Source organism: Falco punctatus (assembly GCF_963210335.1).
Source record: "Falco punctatus genome assembly, chromosome: 4".
Lineage (NCBI taxonomy): Eukaryota > Metazoa > Chordata > Aves > Falconiformes > Falconidae > Falco > Falco punctatus.
The window spans coordinates 85,368,698-85,387,273 of NC_137583.1; the positions used below are offsets into that span (position 1 = coordinate 85,368,698).

The 18,576-nt window shown below is 44.1% G+C and overlaps 1 protein-coding gene across 3 annotated transcripts in view; it reads right to left on the bottom strand.

Annotated features, from left to right (window-relative positions):
- EGFR (epidermal growth factor receptor) overlaps nucleotides 1-18,576 on the bottom strand; it is a 204,392-nt gene that overhangs the window by 134,993 nt on the left and 50,823 nt on the right. The gene's annotated exons all lie outside the window — the stretch shown is intronic.

An 18,576-nucleotide genomic window follows, 5' to 3' on the forward strand; every position in this document is an offset into this window, starting at 1 on the left:
GAAGAGGTTAAGGTTATGCAGGCGCCTGCTCACCTAGCTGGGTTGTAACGCCTAACCCAAACACAACATCCCAGCTTATCGAGGAGACTGGAACCCTTCCAGTGCCAAGCTGGGGCCAAAGGGTGACTGCAGCTGGGCCGGCAGGCAGGTTGGCAAGCAGCAGGCAGAGCCCTTTGTCCCCCGCATCCTTGGCTGGGGTTCCTGGGAGCATCTCCCAGCCAGCAGCAGCGCCTGGCCCCAGCCCATGCCTTCCTCCTCCTCGGAAGGTCAGAGGCAATTAACAACGGACATATCACCCAAACCCATCGGATTTCATGGCAATTTCCACACATGCAAACACACAGACACTTTTTAAGACCCCTGCATTTACATCTTGCTGTGGCTTCACCCACCCTTCATCTTACAGCTAAGTAAATGCCCGGAGAGGGAAAAAATAATTTCTTCAGTCCATGTGCCCTGTCTTGAGGCATGTAATTTCTTGATTATGTAAAATTACTTAGGGTTGGGGGTGGGGCTGGGCTTAGACCATATCAAATCTATATAACAGCGCAGACAGTTAAAATACACAGATCCCAATTTTATAATCCTCTTTTGACTATCTCACGGGCAATCCATTGTTCTGATCCCCACACAGCCAGCCTGACCCACACAACCAAAACCAAAACCAACCCCCCTCCCCAAACCCAGAGCCTGCCGAGCATTTGATACTTGAATTCAGGTAAATTTAGCTCCTCTTTGCTGTGTATTTTTTTTTTGGCCACACTTCTTCCAGCACTCATTCTGAGACACTAAACCAAACCCCCCTGCTTTATCCACAACAGATTAATTAGGATTTCTCTGCAGAATCCTTTATTGCAGTTACACAGTGGCCTGAAATAAAAAACCAAACCAACAAAAAGTATTTGAAAGAATACTGCATAGGACTTCTCTACAACAGCTTGGATTCATAAAGGACAAACAAATTTTTTGTTTGTTTTTTTGCCACAAGCCCTTTACACCAGGCAGCCCAGACTGGGAGCAAACCTGACAGACTTGCATCCCTACTTCTGAATGCTTCTGTTCCTGGCGGTAAAGCCAGGTCTGCTTCCAGCCCTGAGTGCCATACCTCAGCAGGGCTGGAGACCTACCTGAGGGCAGAATGTGACCTCATGCTTTCATACCACAATGCTGCAGATATTTACAGTCTCCCCTTCCATACCGGCACATGTAAAGATAGCTTTAGATCACAGTTGCCCATTCTGCTGCCTGCTACACAGGTCAACGTTTGCTATTCCTCCCTATAAATGAAACTATGCTATCAAACTAAAGACTTTCTTACGTGACTTTAGAAGCCTCTGGTGTTTAGTCTATAACTAAAGCAAGCTCTCTCTTTTCAGCATGCCACATCACATGCAATCCGGAATATCACATGCATCTTAAAAGAGGAGTGCCAAGCATTTTAAATAAATTTGCTGCTATGAAATATGGAGCCTATGAAATAACCTTCTCAGCCTGGGGAAGCTTCCTCCCCACGCAGTCAGTCCCTTGCTCTCACTTTGTGCAGAGGTTGTGGGTTACACAGAAAACATCGTCTGCAGTTGTTAACCCCAGGTACCACCGACTCCGTGAAGCAAGGCCCTGAACTTCATGTAAAGGACTCATCTTACCGCCTTTAATTTTGAATTTTTAAATAGACTGTCCCTTCAATGTCTCTGTGAGCAGACGACCAAATAAATTCCCTGCCCGGCTAAACCACCAGGAACAGGGAACCCGGCTTCTCTGCCCCTGGGAACTCCTTTCAGGTAAACAGTCATCAGACTTCTAAGCTCTTCTGTCTCTCCATTTCCAAAAGCATTTTTAATATGCATCTAAAGCAGCTTTTAAAAGTCTTGCTAGTGCTGGAAAGCATTCCTCATGTAACACTGAGTTTACCATGGGAGGTAAGCGATTAATTAGATATCGGGCGGACAGGCTGCATTTTTATACCTGTAGGTACATACCTGAGATAAATCACTGCCTGCCTAATTATTGCTGTAGTGCGTTCCAAACACTGAATACAAACAACAAAATAAGTCATAAAAAAATATAAATCTGCTTTTGACTAAAAATGGACTTCTTGGTGATGTTTCGAGCGAATTATCATCCATGTTACTGGCCTGAACACCTTCACTAAAAATCTATTTATAGATCTATATAAAACCAAATATCTATATAAAACCAAATATCTATATGAAATAGCACTGCAATACTGCTGCCTGGCATATCTGTAGCAGAACTAAATTTAGTTACTGCAGAGACTTGTTGGGGGCCTCCTTGCTCACCTGTCCTTACCCGTTGGGCAGCACAACAAAGGTGTGCTGTGCAGTTTCCAGCCCAGCCACTGCCTTTAACTTGGTGAACTTAAAAGCGGTCTTGGCCTTTGAACAAACTGTACTGAGGTGGTAGGATGGTTAGGAGTATAAACCTGCTCCACCGTCCTACAGGATGAGTGACAATAAAGATACTTATCACGGGAGAGTATCTGTGAGGAAGATCAGAATGGGAATTACAGGGAAGGAATATCGGCTCCAGCGCTGGAGGTTATACCATGGTGAAGGTGTAAAAAGTAAAGAGGGTCAGAAATCATCCAAAAGTGATCTGTAAGTGTTCCTGGTGACCTGACTCAGTCTAGATGGTGAAAGGGCCAGCTGCCTTCCAATGCAACATGGTTTTCACACAAAACTTGTGAATTCTCACAGACATTTTAACGGCTCCCTGGCTTCATTGGGGTTTGTGTTCAGCTCTGAACATCCAGTTATATCAGACGAGAAACTTCTGCAATGCTTCCTCCTACGGACCCTCATGGGGGAGAAAGGATGCAAGATCCCCAGCACTGCCTGTCCTTAGGTGGGTTGTCACCACCACCCCGGAGCATAGCTGGGAAAGCACAGTGACCCTGCAGGCACAGAGACACCGTTGGAAGAGCTGCTCCCTCCAGCCCTGCCTGTCATCTACCTCACAACTAGCAATAGCTTGCTGGTGAACAGTAGCAGAAGAGACTAAAATTAAGGCTGTAAATCACAGGACTCATTTTTACACTGTTTTGGACCTGCACCTATGCAGGTTTTTGTCCATAAGACGACTTCAAAACACTTTCAAAGACTAAAGGTGCTGTTCCAAAATTACTGTCAACAGGGAAAGGGACCATTGTACACGCATAGCATTTTCCTGGGCTTTATTTCAAGAATTAGAAAGCCACATTTGTCCTTTTGTTTTATGCAATCCGCTAAAAACAGTAGCTATGGGAGAAAAGTCAACAAGAGAACAGCAATCAATAATAATCTTGCAAAACACAGCGCTACTGAGAGTAATAAACAATTCCTCATACTCCCAAGTATGCTTTTTCTAAGCACATAGTTTTATTAATACACAGATACTCAGCTCTTCCTAAGAGTTCAAAGATTAAGAATACAAAGAAATGTTGTAAAACCATTGGCATAGAAGGTCTTCCTTATACCACAGTGTCTTAAAAGGAAAACTCCTAAACAGGATACTGACCTTACACTACTAGGTTTTCAATTATAAGGTATAGTCTTACTCAGTCCAGACTAGCTTAAAACCTTTCCTAACCTTTCCTAGGTCTCTTGCCTCCACTACAACAATTACGTTTTATTGTAGAGAAACATTTATAATGTACCACTCTAAGGTTTGATAGACAGCAAATCATCATTATATGCACACACCTCAACATCGTTTCCTTGCTATCAAATGCAGGTGATGCACAAACATCATAGGAAACCTTGTTCAAAATTCACACACATAAATCAAAACTTCTGATACTTCCAGTTACTCATGACTTCCATTTCAACGATCTTCAGCAGCTCACTGTCGAGAAATGCCAAGTATCTGCCCTCACCAGTCACACCCTACAGAAATGCCACTTGAGCTTCTCAAAACCCTCGCTCCCTTCAACAGTGTAATTTTTGTCCCTGTAAGACAAGGCTCCTGAACCTGTACAAACTCTAGGACTACCACACACCAGCCCACTGATTTCAAAGGGATCGCACACAGACCTGAAGTAACACATGTGCCAACGCAGCTGGCTGAGTCAGAGCCACTGCCGAGTACTTCCATTAAGAACTTTTCTCACCTTCTGAACAAATTCATGCTCTCCTTTTACTGTAGCACTCTGTAAGCGTTAAGTTCTGGATCTTGCTGTAGTTATGCGCACTTTAAATCTGTCTGGTGTCCTTTTGTCAGTGCTACATAGACAGGAGCCGCTCCAGTACTGGGTGGTATAGCAGTTGCTGTGATGACACCATTTTTTTCCCCCAAGTATAAAGCAAGAGTGCCAGAGGCCTCTATAAACTAAGAATCGCATATTAACGTACCATCCCAAGGCTACAGTGAACAATTCAGAGGGAGAGATGTAAGCACATACACACACACATTCTTGGTAAGAACATCCATGTAAAAGGGGTTCTTTTGCACACATCCAATGTGCAAGAGAAATGCCACTCAGCTCCATCAGGTTGAATTCTAGGAAGCTGAGAGCCATCTCCTGTGTGTTAAACCTTTAAACCATTAGACCACCACACTGGCTGGAAAAACCAATGCTGAAACCACACTGCTTTGCACCACCTAAAGGTTTCACCCGTATTAATCCCGCCTCCCAACAATAGGTCTAGAAGCAATCGTTTAGGAAAAGAAAGCGGAAGGACAATTAACAGAATATATACTTACTAGACTTACTTTTGAGCATACTCAGGCAAAAGACTCATTCAACACTGACACCACAATACAATTTATAATCTTAACTTCTGTTTCAGGAAAAGTACTTTTTGGCATAATCTTCATGTAACACAGTGAGGTTTTCTGTGTCAGTTTTTCCTTCTAAACTGGATGAGAAGAGTTTTCTTAGGCAAATAAAGTAATAAAGCCCCTGATCCTGAAGTCCTGGCAGGCAAAATATCCATAGACTTCAAAGAGATATTACGCCTAAGGTTTGCTGGATTGAGCCTCAACAGAAGATACGTGTCCCTGCTGTAGCATTACTGTAATTGAGAAGCAAGAGTTCCAGATCTTCTTCTTTCTCCTCCAGCTCTCCATAATTTTACCTTTCCTATGAACTCCCGTGCTTGCAGCTGCAGTGCTTTCTGCCAAAGCTGCACACTCTGCAGCTGGGAAGCCAGGCTCTCTTCAAGACCCTCCTTGAATTCCACTTTACAATCTGCTGCCAAACACATCGGGAAGGCGGAGATGGAGCAAGTGCTTTTATCACAGATAGTGGGCCAGACAAGATCATTACTTTAAGAATTGTATTCTTCTGGGGTAAAGCACTCCTGAAGCTGCACAGGTGGAGACTGGAAAAAAATATTCCCCCAGGATACGCTCCTACCTCTACCACACCCCCCCTAAAGAAAATTAAGCGAATAAACACGGGCAAGCGACAACTCTAGGAGGCCCTGTCCCTACTTAGTGATAGGAACATTTCTGTTCCCCTCCTCCCTAGAACATAAAAATGAAATTCCACCTACAGGCAGGTAAGGCAGCTCCCCCTTGGCATCCCATGCTGCAGGGTGGAAAGTCCCCGTTCAACTCTTCGTTATGCTTTGCATTACCAATGCATCTGTGTTAGATATGTTGAATACCAACAACGACATCAGAGACAGAGCAATTCACTGCTTGACTAAACTAATGACATAGAGTATTTCCCCGCTCTCATCACTGTATTATCAGTGCAGTGTAACAGCTATGTTGCTTAATGCACTGTTAAATACCCCGTGCTATTTATTTTCTCGCAAGAGAACTTCCTTCACTTCCCGCATTGGATTATAGACCATTTTGCATCACACTGTGGCTGATAATTTGTTATTCAACCAATCACGTGGAAGGGATGAAGGTGAAAAAAAAAGGAAAGGTATAAAGTTAGTAGCTATGAAAACAATTTGAAAGGGACCATACAATGACACAGCTTGTAAGTTACAGACAAAATTTAAAGTGCTTCTGCATCTTTTTTAGAATGGCCTATGAGAGTAATTATGCCTTTTTAATGTTCACGTTCTAAGAACTGTCACACTAAAAGAAACACAGAAAAAACTAAGAACACACTAAAACTGCAGCACACTTTTTTCTGTTTTTCGGTTTTCATAGAAAACCCTCGATAATGTTGCCCATTGCTGACCCAGTGAGCGCTGGGCGGAGGCAAGGAAAAGGCACCTATTCTCCACACACCAGCTTCAGCTGTAGATGTACCCCGGCCCAACCCAGGCAAGAGACTTCTGGGCAGTTACAGCAACTGGGGACCTGATGCATTACATTTTCAGCTGACAGTATTTATTTTTTTTATTTGACTTAGTACACCTTCAGAGCGAAAGTCTTGTTTTATGTAATTACATAAACACAATTGATGGTAGCAGTTTATTCCAGGGGCTGAAGACCTTCAATGGCAATCTAACAATGGAGGGAATTATTGCTGACAATTTTAAAAAAGCTTTTATCAAAGTTTATGGGCCATTAAGCCCAACAGTGCGATTACCAGTACGATATCATCACTCTCAATAGTAGCGTTGGCCCAGAACAATCCACTTTCTAATCCTGTCTATTATAACTAGTCTGTTTACTCAGAAGTCATGTTTGCTATTTCTCAAACGATCCAAGTCTTTGAAACAGCATTTGAGTTTAGTTGATAGACAAGATCCAATGGTACCATCCTAAAGCAGGAGAAAACAGCCCGTCACTTTCAAGTGCCCACAACCAAATCAGATTTTCTCTTCATATGCCGAAATACAAAATACAGATGTTAGCTGAGCACGCAAGCATCAAATTCCATGAAAGACGGAGGCAGCTCTGGGAAACAGGCAATACAGTAAAAAAGGGAATATTCCTCTCCAGAACCTCAATTCAGTTCTTGACCTGAGCTTGGCATTGGCACCTTCCACGCCCTATGCTATCAAGAATTAAATTGGTGCATAGTAGCTAATAACCAGACACAAAAGAAAGAGAGAAGGTGTTAATTAGCTATTTTTTCCTCTTAATTCGCTGAATACCAATCGCTCATTGATGCAAACCAGACTGCTGCTGTTCAAATCAAGATGACCCTCATTTAGAAAAAGGGTCTGTTCTTCCTTTTTTGCACTTGACATCTTTTAAGTGTCAGGGAGAATTATCCACACGTACTGACAGGAGCATCTTACACACGGCTGAATACAAACTTCCATGGTGCTGGATTAGTTCATCTTCCATAGACAACTGTGATGAAGTGATGCTGCCTAGGGGATGTGCCTCATTAAGGAGGGAAAGAGAGAACAAGAGCAGCTCTGAAATAATAAAATCATTAACAAGAGCACCTTGCAGAGCTTATTAGGTAGGAAACAGACTGACAATACCATTGCTCAACACTTAATTACTTTTTCAAGACCAGATGGAAATGAGGGAGCATTTCAATTATAATCCTTTCAAATCCCAAACAAGAAGACAAGTATCAAACTCATTACATTGGGCATCTATCCCAACACAGATGTTTTGAGAAGTTAGTAGATCCTAGCAGGTAACTGAAGATGCTAAAGTTTTGACTTCGCCTCCTACTGCAGGTATCCTCATTGCAAGTGGCCAAATTAGGAATTACAAATGGAAGGAATCACATTTTTCCTCTTACACCAAATTAAAACTGCTGCAACTCAACTACTTATCCTCCCTTTCCAGGTAGGTGGAAGCTGAGCACACCAAGTAAATATGACTTGCATGTTTCCCCTCTGGATCTGCTGTGAAATACCTGTCCCTGCTTCTACTCTCGAAGGCTGAATTTCTGCCGTTGATTTTGGGGATGTGATACTGGCATCAGTACCTACCTAGATGCCCCAACCATGACACCAAAGGCAAAGCGCAGAGCTGATACCACCTGGCAAGCCTCGCACGCTTCATTCAGTCTGCTGCATAAAGACACCAGCTTGGTTCTGACGCTGGGCATAATGCACCTTCTGTTCACATTACCGCTGGTCCCCATTGGGAAAGACATGGATCAGTACCCAAAGGATGGGAGACGGGGCTGTTACTAGGTTTTCTGACAGCTTATTTTCAGGGAGTGACTTCTCCCTTAGCCTGGCGCTGAAATCCAAGTCACACTTCCACCACATGCCAACCCTCAGCAAACACCAAGGGCCCCGTGTCCTACACACCACTCCGCGGTGTACCATGTTCATGTGGAGACCCAACAGCTCCAATTATGGTTGAGCTGTGACAAAACAGCTTCCAGAGGCAGAATTTTGCCAACTAACACGTCTGTTTCCAAAGGGTTGGTTTGTTTCATCGGTTTTTCACTTGGGGTTTTCTATTTCTTTTTAACAGGGAGTGGGCGGGAAGGCATGGACTCAGTGCAAAACTAGTCTGAAGAACAGCAAAATAAATTGAATCCTGTTCAACAAGTGGGAATGTCAAGTTTCCTTTCATGAGAAATACGCTGCAATAAAAACAGAGCAGAAAAAACCCTCCACACATGTAACAGATTTCAACTAGAGGCACTTTTGGCTCAGCTGTTCCCAGCAACTCATGCCAACCTGCTATGGGCTCTCACCCAGGGACATGAGGACATCTGCCCCTCACTGTTTTGTGGGGGAAAGTTTCCTTGTCTTCATGTGCCCATGAGATGATCGATGATCTCTGTACCTTAAGATTTAACACAAGAGAAGCAAACTTGTCAAACATTAGTCATATCTGCTCTTACCACAGCTTTCCCTTCCCAATGATTAAAGGGAAGGAAGGAGGATTTTTTTTTTTCTGGCTTCCAAAGTCAGTTTGTACAAAGTTCACCACCAAACGCCTTCAGGTGGGAGAACTGGTAACTTCCACGTGCAGAAGAAATGGTGATCACATATGCAAAATGTTATTTCTATCTGGCACTGATGGTCTCTTCATTATTTTTAAAAGTTCTTTTATCAAATAGGTATCCCTAGTGTCTCACATATACACTACATAAAAATGTTAGAGAAAAGCACGATAGCAAAATTTTCCTCCTGAATAGAGCAAATGGTCATCTGACCAGCAGGTCCCCACATCTTACCTGTTCTCCATATGCCCTGAGCGCCCCATCAGCCAAAGCCTTTGATAGCTCAGGGTGTATTTTCTTATACCTATCAACATTGCTTTGTACATGGTATAACCTGTTATGACAGAGTAGTAAAGTGACCGTATTCTTTTTAAAATACTACTTTTACAACACCAAAACCACACAGGATTTTTCCATTGCATAATACAGCTACTTCAAATTAAGACAAATTACAAAACAACAACATTGGGAAACAAAGGCCAAGAAGACCTTTTCTTCTTTGTCCTCTACACCAAATTACGATGCTGTCACCACAAGTACAAACCCAACAGCCGAAGCTGGCCGAATTTGCAGGTGAACCATGAAGCACATCCCCTTGGAAACACCAGGGATAGTGCGTAATCCATGAGCGCATTGGAGAAAAGCAGTTTTCTGCACCTCTGGTTACGCCACATCCATTGGATGTTGATGGCCCAGGAAGACATGAAAGCAAGCTAAGACTGCAGCAAATTGTAAAAGTTTGAGAAGCACCCACTTGAGAATTCCCCACTACAATTAAAGAAATGCATTTGGCAAGGTGACTCCTTTTCCCTGTTAAGTATCTGCTTGTGGAAAATTAATAAGAAAGCATATAAATGCTGAAGATACAACACAACGCCACCCGCACAAAACAAACGTGTATCGCATTTTAATGTGAGCTTTGGTTACGTGGCTTGTGTTGAAATGCTACCTAGCATTCCAAATGTAACCCAACTTAATCATATCTATTGAAAACCACATAATAAATAACATGAAATATGCAACATGCCATCCTAATTGCAGAGGTTGTCTCGTTTACTAGAAGTCATTTATTTATTCAAATTACTTGAACTACATGATTCAATCTGAATCATGGGAACTAGTTACTGATTTGTGCAAACAGCCTCTTACTTGTTTGCTAAAGGCATTGTTGAAATAACTGACCCAACTGCTAAAACAAGCTTCCTCCTTGAACCCTGCCTCCTTCCTTCGTTTGGCCTCCCGACTGAACTTCAGAAAACATGATGGTCTTACAAAAGCATTTTGAACTTAAGAATTAAAAAAAACAACAAATAGAGACTCAACTAATTACAATGCGATATATTAATTAATGCGATGAAAAAATGGTATTTCCAAGATCAGAGGATTGCTTAGCGACAGGAGATGGCACGTGCAGCTGCAGTTACACTTTGCAGAATTTAAGTACACAGCTCTGTCAAGAAGAAACATTTATACCTCAGATGTGAAACACCTTCAGCTTCAGGAGTGTACATGTGTCTCTCTGGTCTTAGTGGCGGGGTGTGAATACATATCCCCAGATATCTACCAGATATGCATCCCCAGATATAGCCTTTTATTTTTTTGGTTGGATTTTGGTGGGGTTTTTTGGGGTTTAGGGTTTTGTTGTTGGTGGTTTTTTGGTTTGTTTTTGGTTTTTTGGTTTTTTTTAAAGTTAGGCCTTGCAAATATGAAAACTACAATCCTAACTGTGCTGCAGCTATGCAGAAAGCATCATTTAGGAAACAATTCAGACTTTACATCTGCTTACACCCAGCCTTGATTTGCAGGTACTGTCTCACATCGCTGTTACTTCAGGAAGTGCCAGGGCTTCCCCCGGGGCAGTGGAGCAAGGGTCCGGGCACGCCGAGCCGAGCCGTACTGCAGGCAGGGAATGAGCACGCTTCAGTTGCAAGGAGCCAAGCCACATACACACCACAATAGGTCACCTCATCCCAGGCTATGGCCAGCCTCCACCAAGGGACATGTCCCCAGGGAAGGATACGCAGAAGGGCCTTCAGGAAAGAGGAGAAAACGATGCTCTGCATGAGACATTATCTCAAAGCTTGTGAATAAGCCCCAAATAGGATGTTGGTTGCCTTCAGCTCCAGGCAGTGTTTATCATTGGCTTGAGCACGGGGCGAGAGGCCAAAATCCTAGCAGGCAACTTTGCCAGTGGCCAGCTGTGTTGCCTCAGGCAACCTTTCAAAGCCTCCGTGGCTCTGACCCTGTGGCTCCTGATAGGCAAAATACTACTTTTCCCTACCTAGAAGTGCTGCGCGAGCTCGCAACGCCCCTGCGCCAAGAGCGTCTGATTTCCAGGGCTCTTCTGGTTATCTTCATATTTACTGCTGGATCTGGTGATGGGAAGGCAGAGGTTATGCCATCGTGCTTTGATTACCAAATGCACACAGATCCCGCTCCTACAAACTGATAATTTTCTTCTCATAAAAGCCAGAGCTACAGTACTACTATCTTGTCATCAAGAAAGCTGGTTTATATCCTTTCGTCCTTCCTTCCACATCTTTCCCAGAAAACATCTCACCTGACATGGTCCCTGCGACTCGCCCAGCCCCACTGGCCCCACGCCCCAGGAGCAGCAGTCTGCTCCAGCAAAGCCATACTGGCAAAACCACCTGTGCTGGTTCTGTGTACTTGTATTATTTTTTTTTTTTAGTTTTGGGGTTTTTTTTGGTTTGGGATGGAGGGGGCTGGCAAACTTACCATTTTTCCAGGAAGCCAGAGGCTACACCCAGGGGTGCTACCCACCCTTAGTGTCGCACCTTTGCGAGGTAAAGGAACCATGGAGAGGTAACCGCTAGACGGAGGAGAAAGCTTTTAACCCACACAGAAGTGCAGCTGGCCTTTGGGGCATTGCTACTGCTCTGCAGCTTTCGCCCTACTAAAGTCCTGGCCCACCTGCCTGGGCGCCTCCAGCAAGGAGGTTGCAAGCCTCCAGCTCCTCCTCCAGCCAGAGGTTAGCAAGGTATGGTGAAGGCATCAAACATACGCACACCAGAGAGGTGATGGCCACCCAGCTTTTTATAATTATTATTACATTGAGTTATTGTTAATATAATTTCATTTTCATAATTTTTATTTTATTTGATGAAAATGGGGAAAAAAGTGATCACAAACATTTTGAACTGCATTTATCTTTCTACTTAATGTTCACCTGGAGCGCAACTATTGATGTGTATATAAATGACAGTTTACCCCACCCCTGAAACCTTAAGTTTTTCAGGAGGGGAAGGAACGAATTGAAGTTAGCTCATTAATTTGAGCCAAACTCAGCCAACGTACCTTTGCCAAAAAAACGTGAGTGGGAGGGAGGGATAAGAAAATCAAATGGTGTTCTGGTATTTTCAAAATAAACCTGGAAATTTTCATTTCAAACAGTATTTCATGTTCCTTCTTTCCCAACTTAAAAAATAAAAGAAATGGTCTCAGGTCAAATCAGGTCAAATTTAATCTTCCAGATTATCTTAAAACGAGGTGGGGGTGGGGTGTTGTTAGTGTTTTGTTGTTGTTGGGGGGGGGGTGTGTCCCCTTCCCTTCACTAGAACCACCCCAACACATTTGTTTCAGTTTGACTGAAAGTTACTCTTTTTTTCCAGGGTTGTTTTTTATTTTTTCTCTTCAGCTATCGAAACAAACAAAACCAACCCATTATTTGCAGCACTCTAATAGTACAACACGCATGCGAACACATAGATGTTTACTTTCATGTGCGCAGCTGTGCTGGGCAGGAGAAGGCATGCTGGCAGGAGGAGGAACCTTGCATCTGCCTTGCACAGATCTGTCAACAGGCAAAATACACTTTGCATTAAAACTTAAAATGAAAGCTCACACACCTTTATGGGCTACATAAATCCAGGGTTGCTCTCTCTTAGCAATCCGTCCTGTTCTTTAAAAAGAAAACCATAACTCTTTTAAGAGGCACAGCATGGTAGCAACGTCCTAGTTAGCTCAATGGCCAACCCACACAGTCTTGTCTTTGCACTCTGGTCATCAGAAATTTTTCTGTTCAAACACAGTCTCACAAGTGGGTTTCCTCACATTTGTTCCCTATAAGCAACCCTCAAAACCTCAATATTAACCACAGAGAGCAGAAGACCCACACCTATACATTCTCCCTGTAAGACAAACTATGAAGGTATGTCGTAGCTCCTGATAAAAACCAATTTTGCTTAAGCAGGAATAGACATTTACTTTGGTACAATTTCTCTGTACAGAGAAGTACATTATTTTTTTCCACATTTCCTTTAAAAATGACTTCTACTGCCGGTATTCATTCCAAGTGTTCTGTAACTATTTCTGAAGAAAGGAAAAAAAAAAAAACCAAAAAAAACCCGCTATTACCCAATACTGTTAGGTCAGCAGAATTCAACCCTTAAAAAAAAAGTATTACAGTCCCATTCACTGTAGTTGGAAGCCAAGAAGTAACACATAAAACCCCAGAATGGGCAGAAACGATACTAGATCTCACACTACACCTACTAATAAAGCGTTCCTGGAAGCAAAGGGGCATAGGAGAAGGTCACACCGGTATGTATTTAACAGGTCAGCATGTACTGTACCAAGCTGAACAACGACGGTCAGAGTCCACACGGAACATCAAGCAGTGGATTCCCACACTGCCTACGATTAACTCCTGGAGAAAATAAAAAATAAATTCACCTGAACACCTCCTACCCACACCTACACAATGTTGATAAACCCACAGCAGTGGCTCCTGAGGTCCTCACGCATTTCACGAGCTCTCCAGAGCCAGCAGGCTGGAACGGCAGCGGTCCTGGGGAACGGAGGGCTTCTGGTGAGTCACGCAGCTCCTGCTCATCCCTCCCATTGCAGGCGCTGGGTGAAGTGCCGCTTAGGACCCAGAGAGGCAAATGCTGCACTAACTTCTCCAGTTGCTCAAGCTAACCTTGAGAGGAGAGCAAGGCAGGTGACTATCCCTGTCACAGCAATAAGTGCAGCTTGAGCACACCTTGGAGGCTACGTGCCTTCTACAACTGCTACAGAACAAATCCGGGAAATGAAAGGCGAGAACGTGTCTTCCACTGAGGAGCAAATAAAAGCCCTGCCACCTTCCCTAGTAACTTTCCCTTTCTGATAAAACTAGCAAAATCCTAGCTGGGTTGAGCGTGATTCCTGTGCCAGCTGAGCCCCGACCAACAGAGTTGCATTTTTCCCTTGCAGATGCTCAAGCAGAGCAGTACAGCAGAATGGGGGTTTGAGAATTATAAAGACAAAGAGAAGATGCTGAATGCAATCCACACATTTCAAAAACAGCAATTACTCTAGCTGGCAGGTTAGCTTTCTACAGAATTAGACCTCACCTCCATTTTGGCTAGTCTGAATTACAAAGGTTTGTCAGCCAGGTCAGCCCAGAGAGTGCTCCTGATGCAGACTGGCCAGGGGATGCTTCTGTGGGTACCCTGCAGTTCTGGCCTCCCCGATTACAGTCCTACATGCCAAAGAGTTTCTCTGACAATACAACCACATTTGCATTACATGAGCCCTTTTGCAATACAGATCTGAGTCTAACACAAGATTCGACACAAGTTCTCATACCTGTGAACACCAATACTTATAACAAACATGCTAACTATTAATTTTGAATGCATGTTAGTTCTTTGTGGGATGCTCCACTCACATAGGCAGGGGTGACTGCACCCTCTGATGCACACATACTACCGAAACTTGGAGTAATCCAGGAGTTTGTGGCAATATCAACAATTTCTACACAAGACCATTCCATGAAGGTATTGTCATCCTCCCTAAAATGAAGCAAACCTTTCACTAGGCTTGTTTCTGATGAGCTGTTAAGCAAAGGCAGTTTGTGCTCAGTGAAGATAAGGACACCTTCTGAAGGAACTGGTTTGACTAGTCAGCTATCTTGCTTCTAAAGCTAGCATATCCCAGCGATTTCAGTGATACATGGATACCCAATTGCAAAAGTCAGCCCTGAGGACCATAATGGCATTGTGCGACACTCCCTGAAAGTCTCCCTCTATAAATTAACAAATAAATTACAATGGACTACTCTGATTGTAAAGTCTCCAGGGCATTGATCTTGACATTTCTTATTTGTCTGCAAATCTCTGACTATATTCTTGATGCAAGAAGTAACACATTTGTATTTAGTACCACTTCAGCACAGAGTTTGCTCACCACGCAGAGGCACACACCTTGCGAGAGGCCCATCTCTTCCAGAACGTTTGCTCGCAGTCACCGCATTTTGCGGATTGCCCAAATTAAGGAGCCAACTGCTGGCACTTTACATTCCCTTCCACACTTGTCAGAAATTGCCCTTAATGATGGGATTTGAGTTTTGTTCTTAATTGTTCACACACTGTGGCACTGGAGTAAGAGCAGTTCTATACTCAAGACTACTTAATTACATTATCTCACCAAATTGGACCATATCAGTACCTAAATTTCCGTCTCTGTAACTGCATTCGCTGCCAAGGCCGCACAGGTTTATTATAGCTTCCAAATCCAAAAAAGTTCAGTCATTTATCAAGGAGGAAAAATAAATAAATAAATGGGTGCACAGGCAAGATCTTACATAACAAATACCTACACACACACACATGATCACTCCTGTCTCCAACACAGAAACCTCCACTTGCATCAGTGATAACACAAATATGGAACAACAGAACTGCAGGCCAGCAGTGCCAGTACCACAACAGGAGCATGAGCACCCCTTCCCTGCGCCGGGACGCCTGGCACCGCGCAGGCTGAGGACCTGCTGGCTTGCTCCCACCACAGCCCCCACCAGCAGGCACGGTTCACGGGGATCTTCGGCGAGACCAGCCTGCACTGGAGGGCATCTGAAAAAGCACTGGATGCCTGCACGTAACCGGGTCAAGCCCTACACGATCTGTAAAGATTAGTGCACTTGTAATCCATCTGCTGCAAGTAAGTATGGAATAATATACAGTGCAGAAACTACAGAACAATGTAAAGGGCAGAGACACATAATAGCAGTACACACAAAACCCACACATAAACACCGCACAGGGTATTAGATGGAGCTTTTTCATTTCCCATGAAAATAAATACTTCAACATCCTTAAGGAACTTAGTTTTCCTTGGTTTTTCAGAAAGCAATGCAAGATGTTGGGTACAGAAAGGTATCACAGCCAATTTCGGCAGCGACCGAGCTGCCCAGCATGCTCGCATGCATGCTCCCACCCCACCACGGCTGCAGCTACAGATCAAAACTAGAGATATAAAACCAATATACAGCAACAAAAAGCAGTTCACCGAACTGCTGCGCTGTCACCAAGCACTGACACACAAAATGGGCATGTGTCAAACACATCCCACCTAAGTGGCATGCCGGCTGTAGCAGTCATTTATCTCGGGTACCACTGAGCAAGCCATCCGGGGCACATGAGTGGAAATCCGGATTAATTCCACTGTGGTTAATGTGGGTCAACATCAGAGCAGGTAGATAGAGGCAGGTATTGATCCCTGTGAGTGTACTTCAGTTTCCCGCAATGCCTTTTGTTTCTGGAATATACGCAATTGGTATCCTAATGACTACAGTGTTATAACTAAACCAGTTTTCTCTCATCCATATTCAAAGAACTCATTTTAAAATTTTGGGAAAAGACACAATTGTATTTAAATTTCCATTCAAACATCAGGTTGATCAGATTTTATAGGTTGGTTGCAACATTCTTCTAACAAAAACAACACCTGCCCAGGTACTTTTTTTTCTTTTGAGACAGCTGTTTTTGGTAATAGAACAAATCAGGTTGAAATTTCAAAAAGTGTCATTTCGTAGGCGATTTGAACTTCTGAAATCCACAGAATTTGGTCCTAAAACTCAAAGAGTGTTGCATATATTTATTGCGGCACAATTAATTCCAGAATTACTCTGAATTCTGATGCTAGGTCCTAGCACTTGACCAAGGAGGCAGGTCCTCAACATATACCGATGCCCTATTACCCATTGGACCTGTTGCTTCAAACCAGTAACTCACAATTCTCACACACTGTTTCATTTTGTACCCCAACTGATCTTCTTGCTTATCCTTAAGCGTGGGGAGAAACTAATACAGACCAATCAATAGACTAATGCTGCCTGAAGAAATTCTTCTGCCTCCATCTCTGCCACTGAATCTCCAGCATTCCTCAGAAGAACAGTTAGTTGCTGACACAACATGCTGAGAACAATCTCTATTGGGTTTATCACTGAGCTGCTGATTATTTAGTAATCCTCAAGTAACTGGCACCTCCTAAGTTTACAAGACACAGAATTAAACACTATAAACGAGGCATTTCTCCTCACACTCTCTATATATTCTACATGCACACTAGAGACTGCGTCTCAAAAGACTTTTAATACAAGCACAGCAGGTGAGGCCACCTAGCTTCTCATCATTTTCAAAGGGTGAGTTAAAACAAAAAAGAAGAAAGAAAAAAAAAATCCCAGGAAAGAAAAACTGCCCGTGTTACATCAACAACAGGTATGAACTTGATTTCTGGAACAAGAGAATCTCTCCACTTTTTAAAGGTTGTGCAACTAGTTCTTTTGGATGGGGTGTTTCTCCCTTTCCAGGGCGGTTTTACTGTCCACAGTCACGAAGGACTAACTCAACTGCTTTAAGCCATCAAAGCCATCAGCCCTTCCACAAAATATTAATTCTCTTCTCCCGCTTTACCTTTGAAAAGAAAGAAGGGGGGGGGGAACAACCACCCAACAACCAAACTACCCAAATCTACCTTCCCCCCCACCCTTTTTTTTCTTTCTATCACCCCCACCCCCCGGCTGGCAGATTTCCAAGATAAAGACGACTGCCTGGAACAGCAGCCGGGCCTGCTCTCCAAACTCACAAAAGAGAACAGCCACACACAGAGAAAAAGCGACAGATCCCACCGGCCAGAAACGTTTTCCTCACCCTTTAAACCATTTTCTAATAAATAATAAAAATAATAATAATAAAAAAAAAAAACCTCAAACCAAGCCCAAACCAGCAGCCCCGACCAGTCCCGGCGGGCTGAAGGCGCCGCTCCCACGCCGCGCCGGGCGGCCGGTGTCCCACGGCTGGCAGCGCCGGGACACGGCCGGGACACGGCTGGGATAAATCGCTCCTCTGGGTAACAACCGGGGACACAGAACCCCCGTGAAGTTTCCTCGCTTTCCCCGCCCCCCCTTCACCTTTCCCAGGTGTATATATACAGATATATACACACACATACATATATAGTTTGTTTGGTTTGGGGTTTTTATAGGTTTTGGTTTTGTTTTGGTTTTTTTTGTTTTTTGGTTTTTTTTAACAGGACAAGCAGAGGTGCCCAGCTTGGCGGGGGGATGCCCGGAGCGGCACTTCCTCGGTAGCTACACGATCTCTCCGGGGGGTGCGGGGCTGCGCCCCCCGCCCGGGGGCAGCGCTGCGGGAGCGTCGGGGCAACGCGGACGGGACGGGATGGGAGGGAGGAAAAGGAACACGAAGGGAGCAGCACAAGCGATGAAATGTGCCAAGGCTTATTCCCTTGTATTTCCTCCACCCCCACAAAAGAAAATAAGCCTCGAATCAGGAAGTCAGAGCTGCGGGATCGCTGCTATAGGTTTGGTTGGTTTCCCTTTTCTCCTTTCTTTTTTCTTAAGGAAAAAAAACAAAACACCCCAACCCAAACAACTCGTCGCGACTTTCCCTCCGCCGTTTCGCAGGGCAGCGCCGCCGCCTGCCGCCCCGGCCCCCGCGGTCCCACAGCACAGCGGCGGCAGGACCCCGCACCCCCCGCGCCCCCCTTAC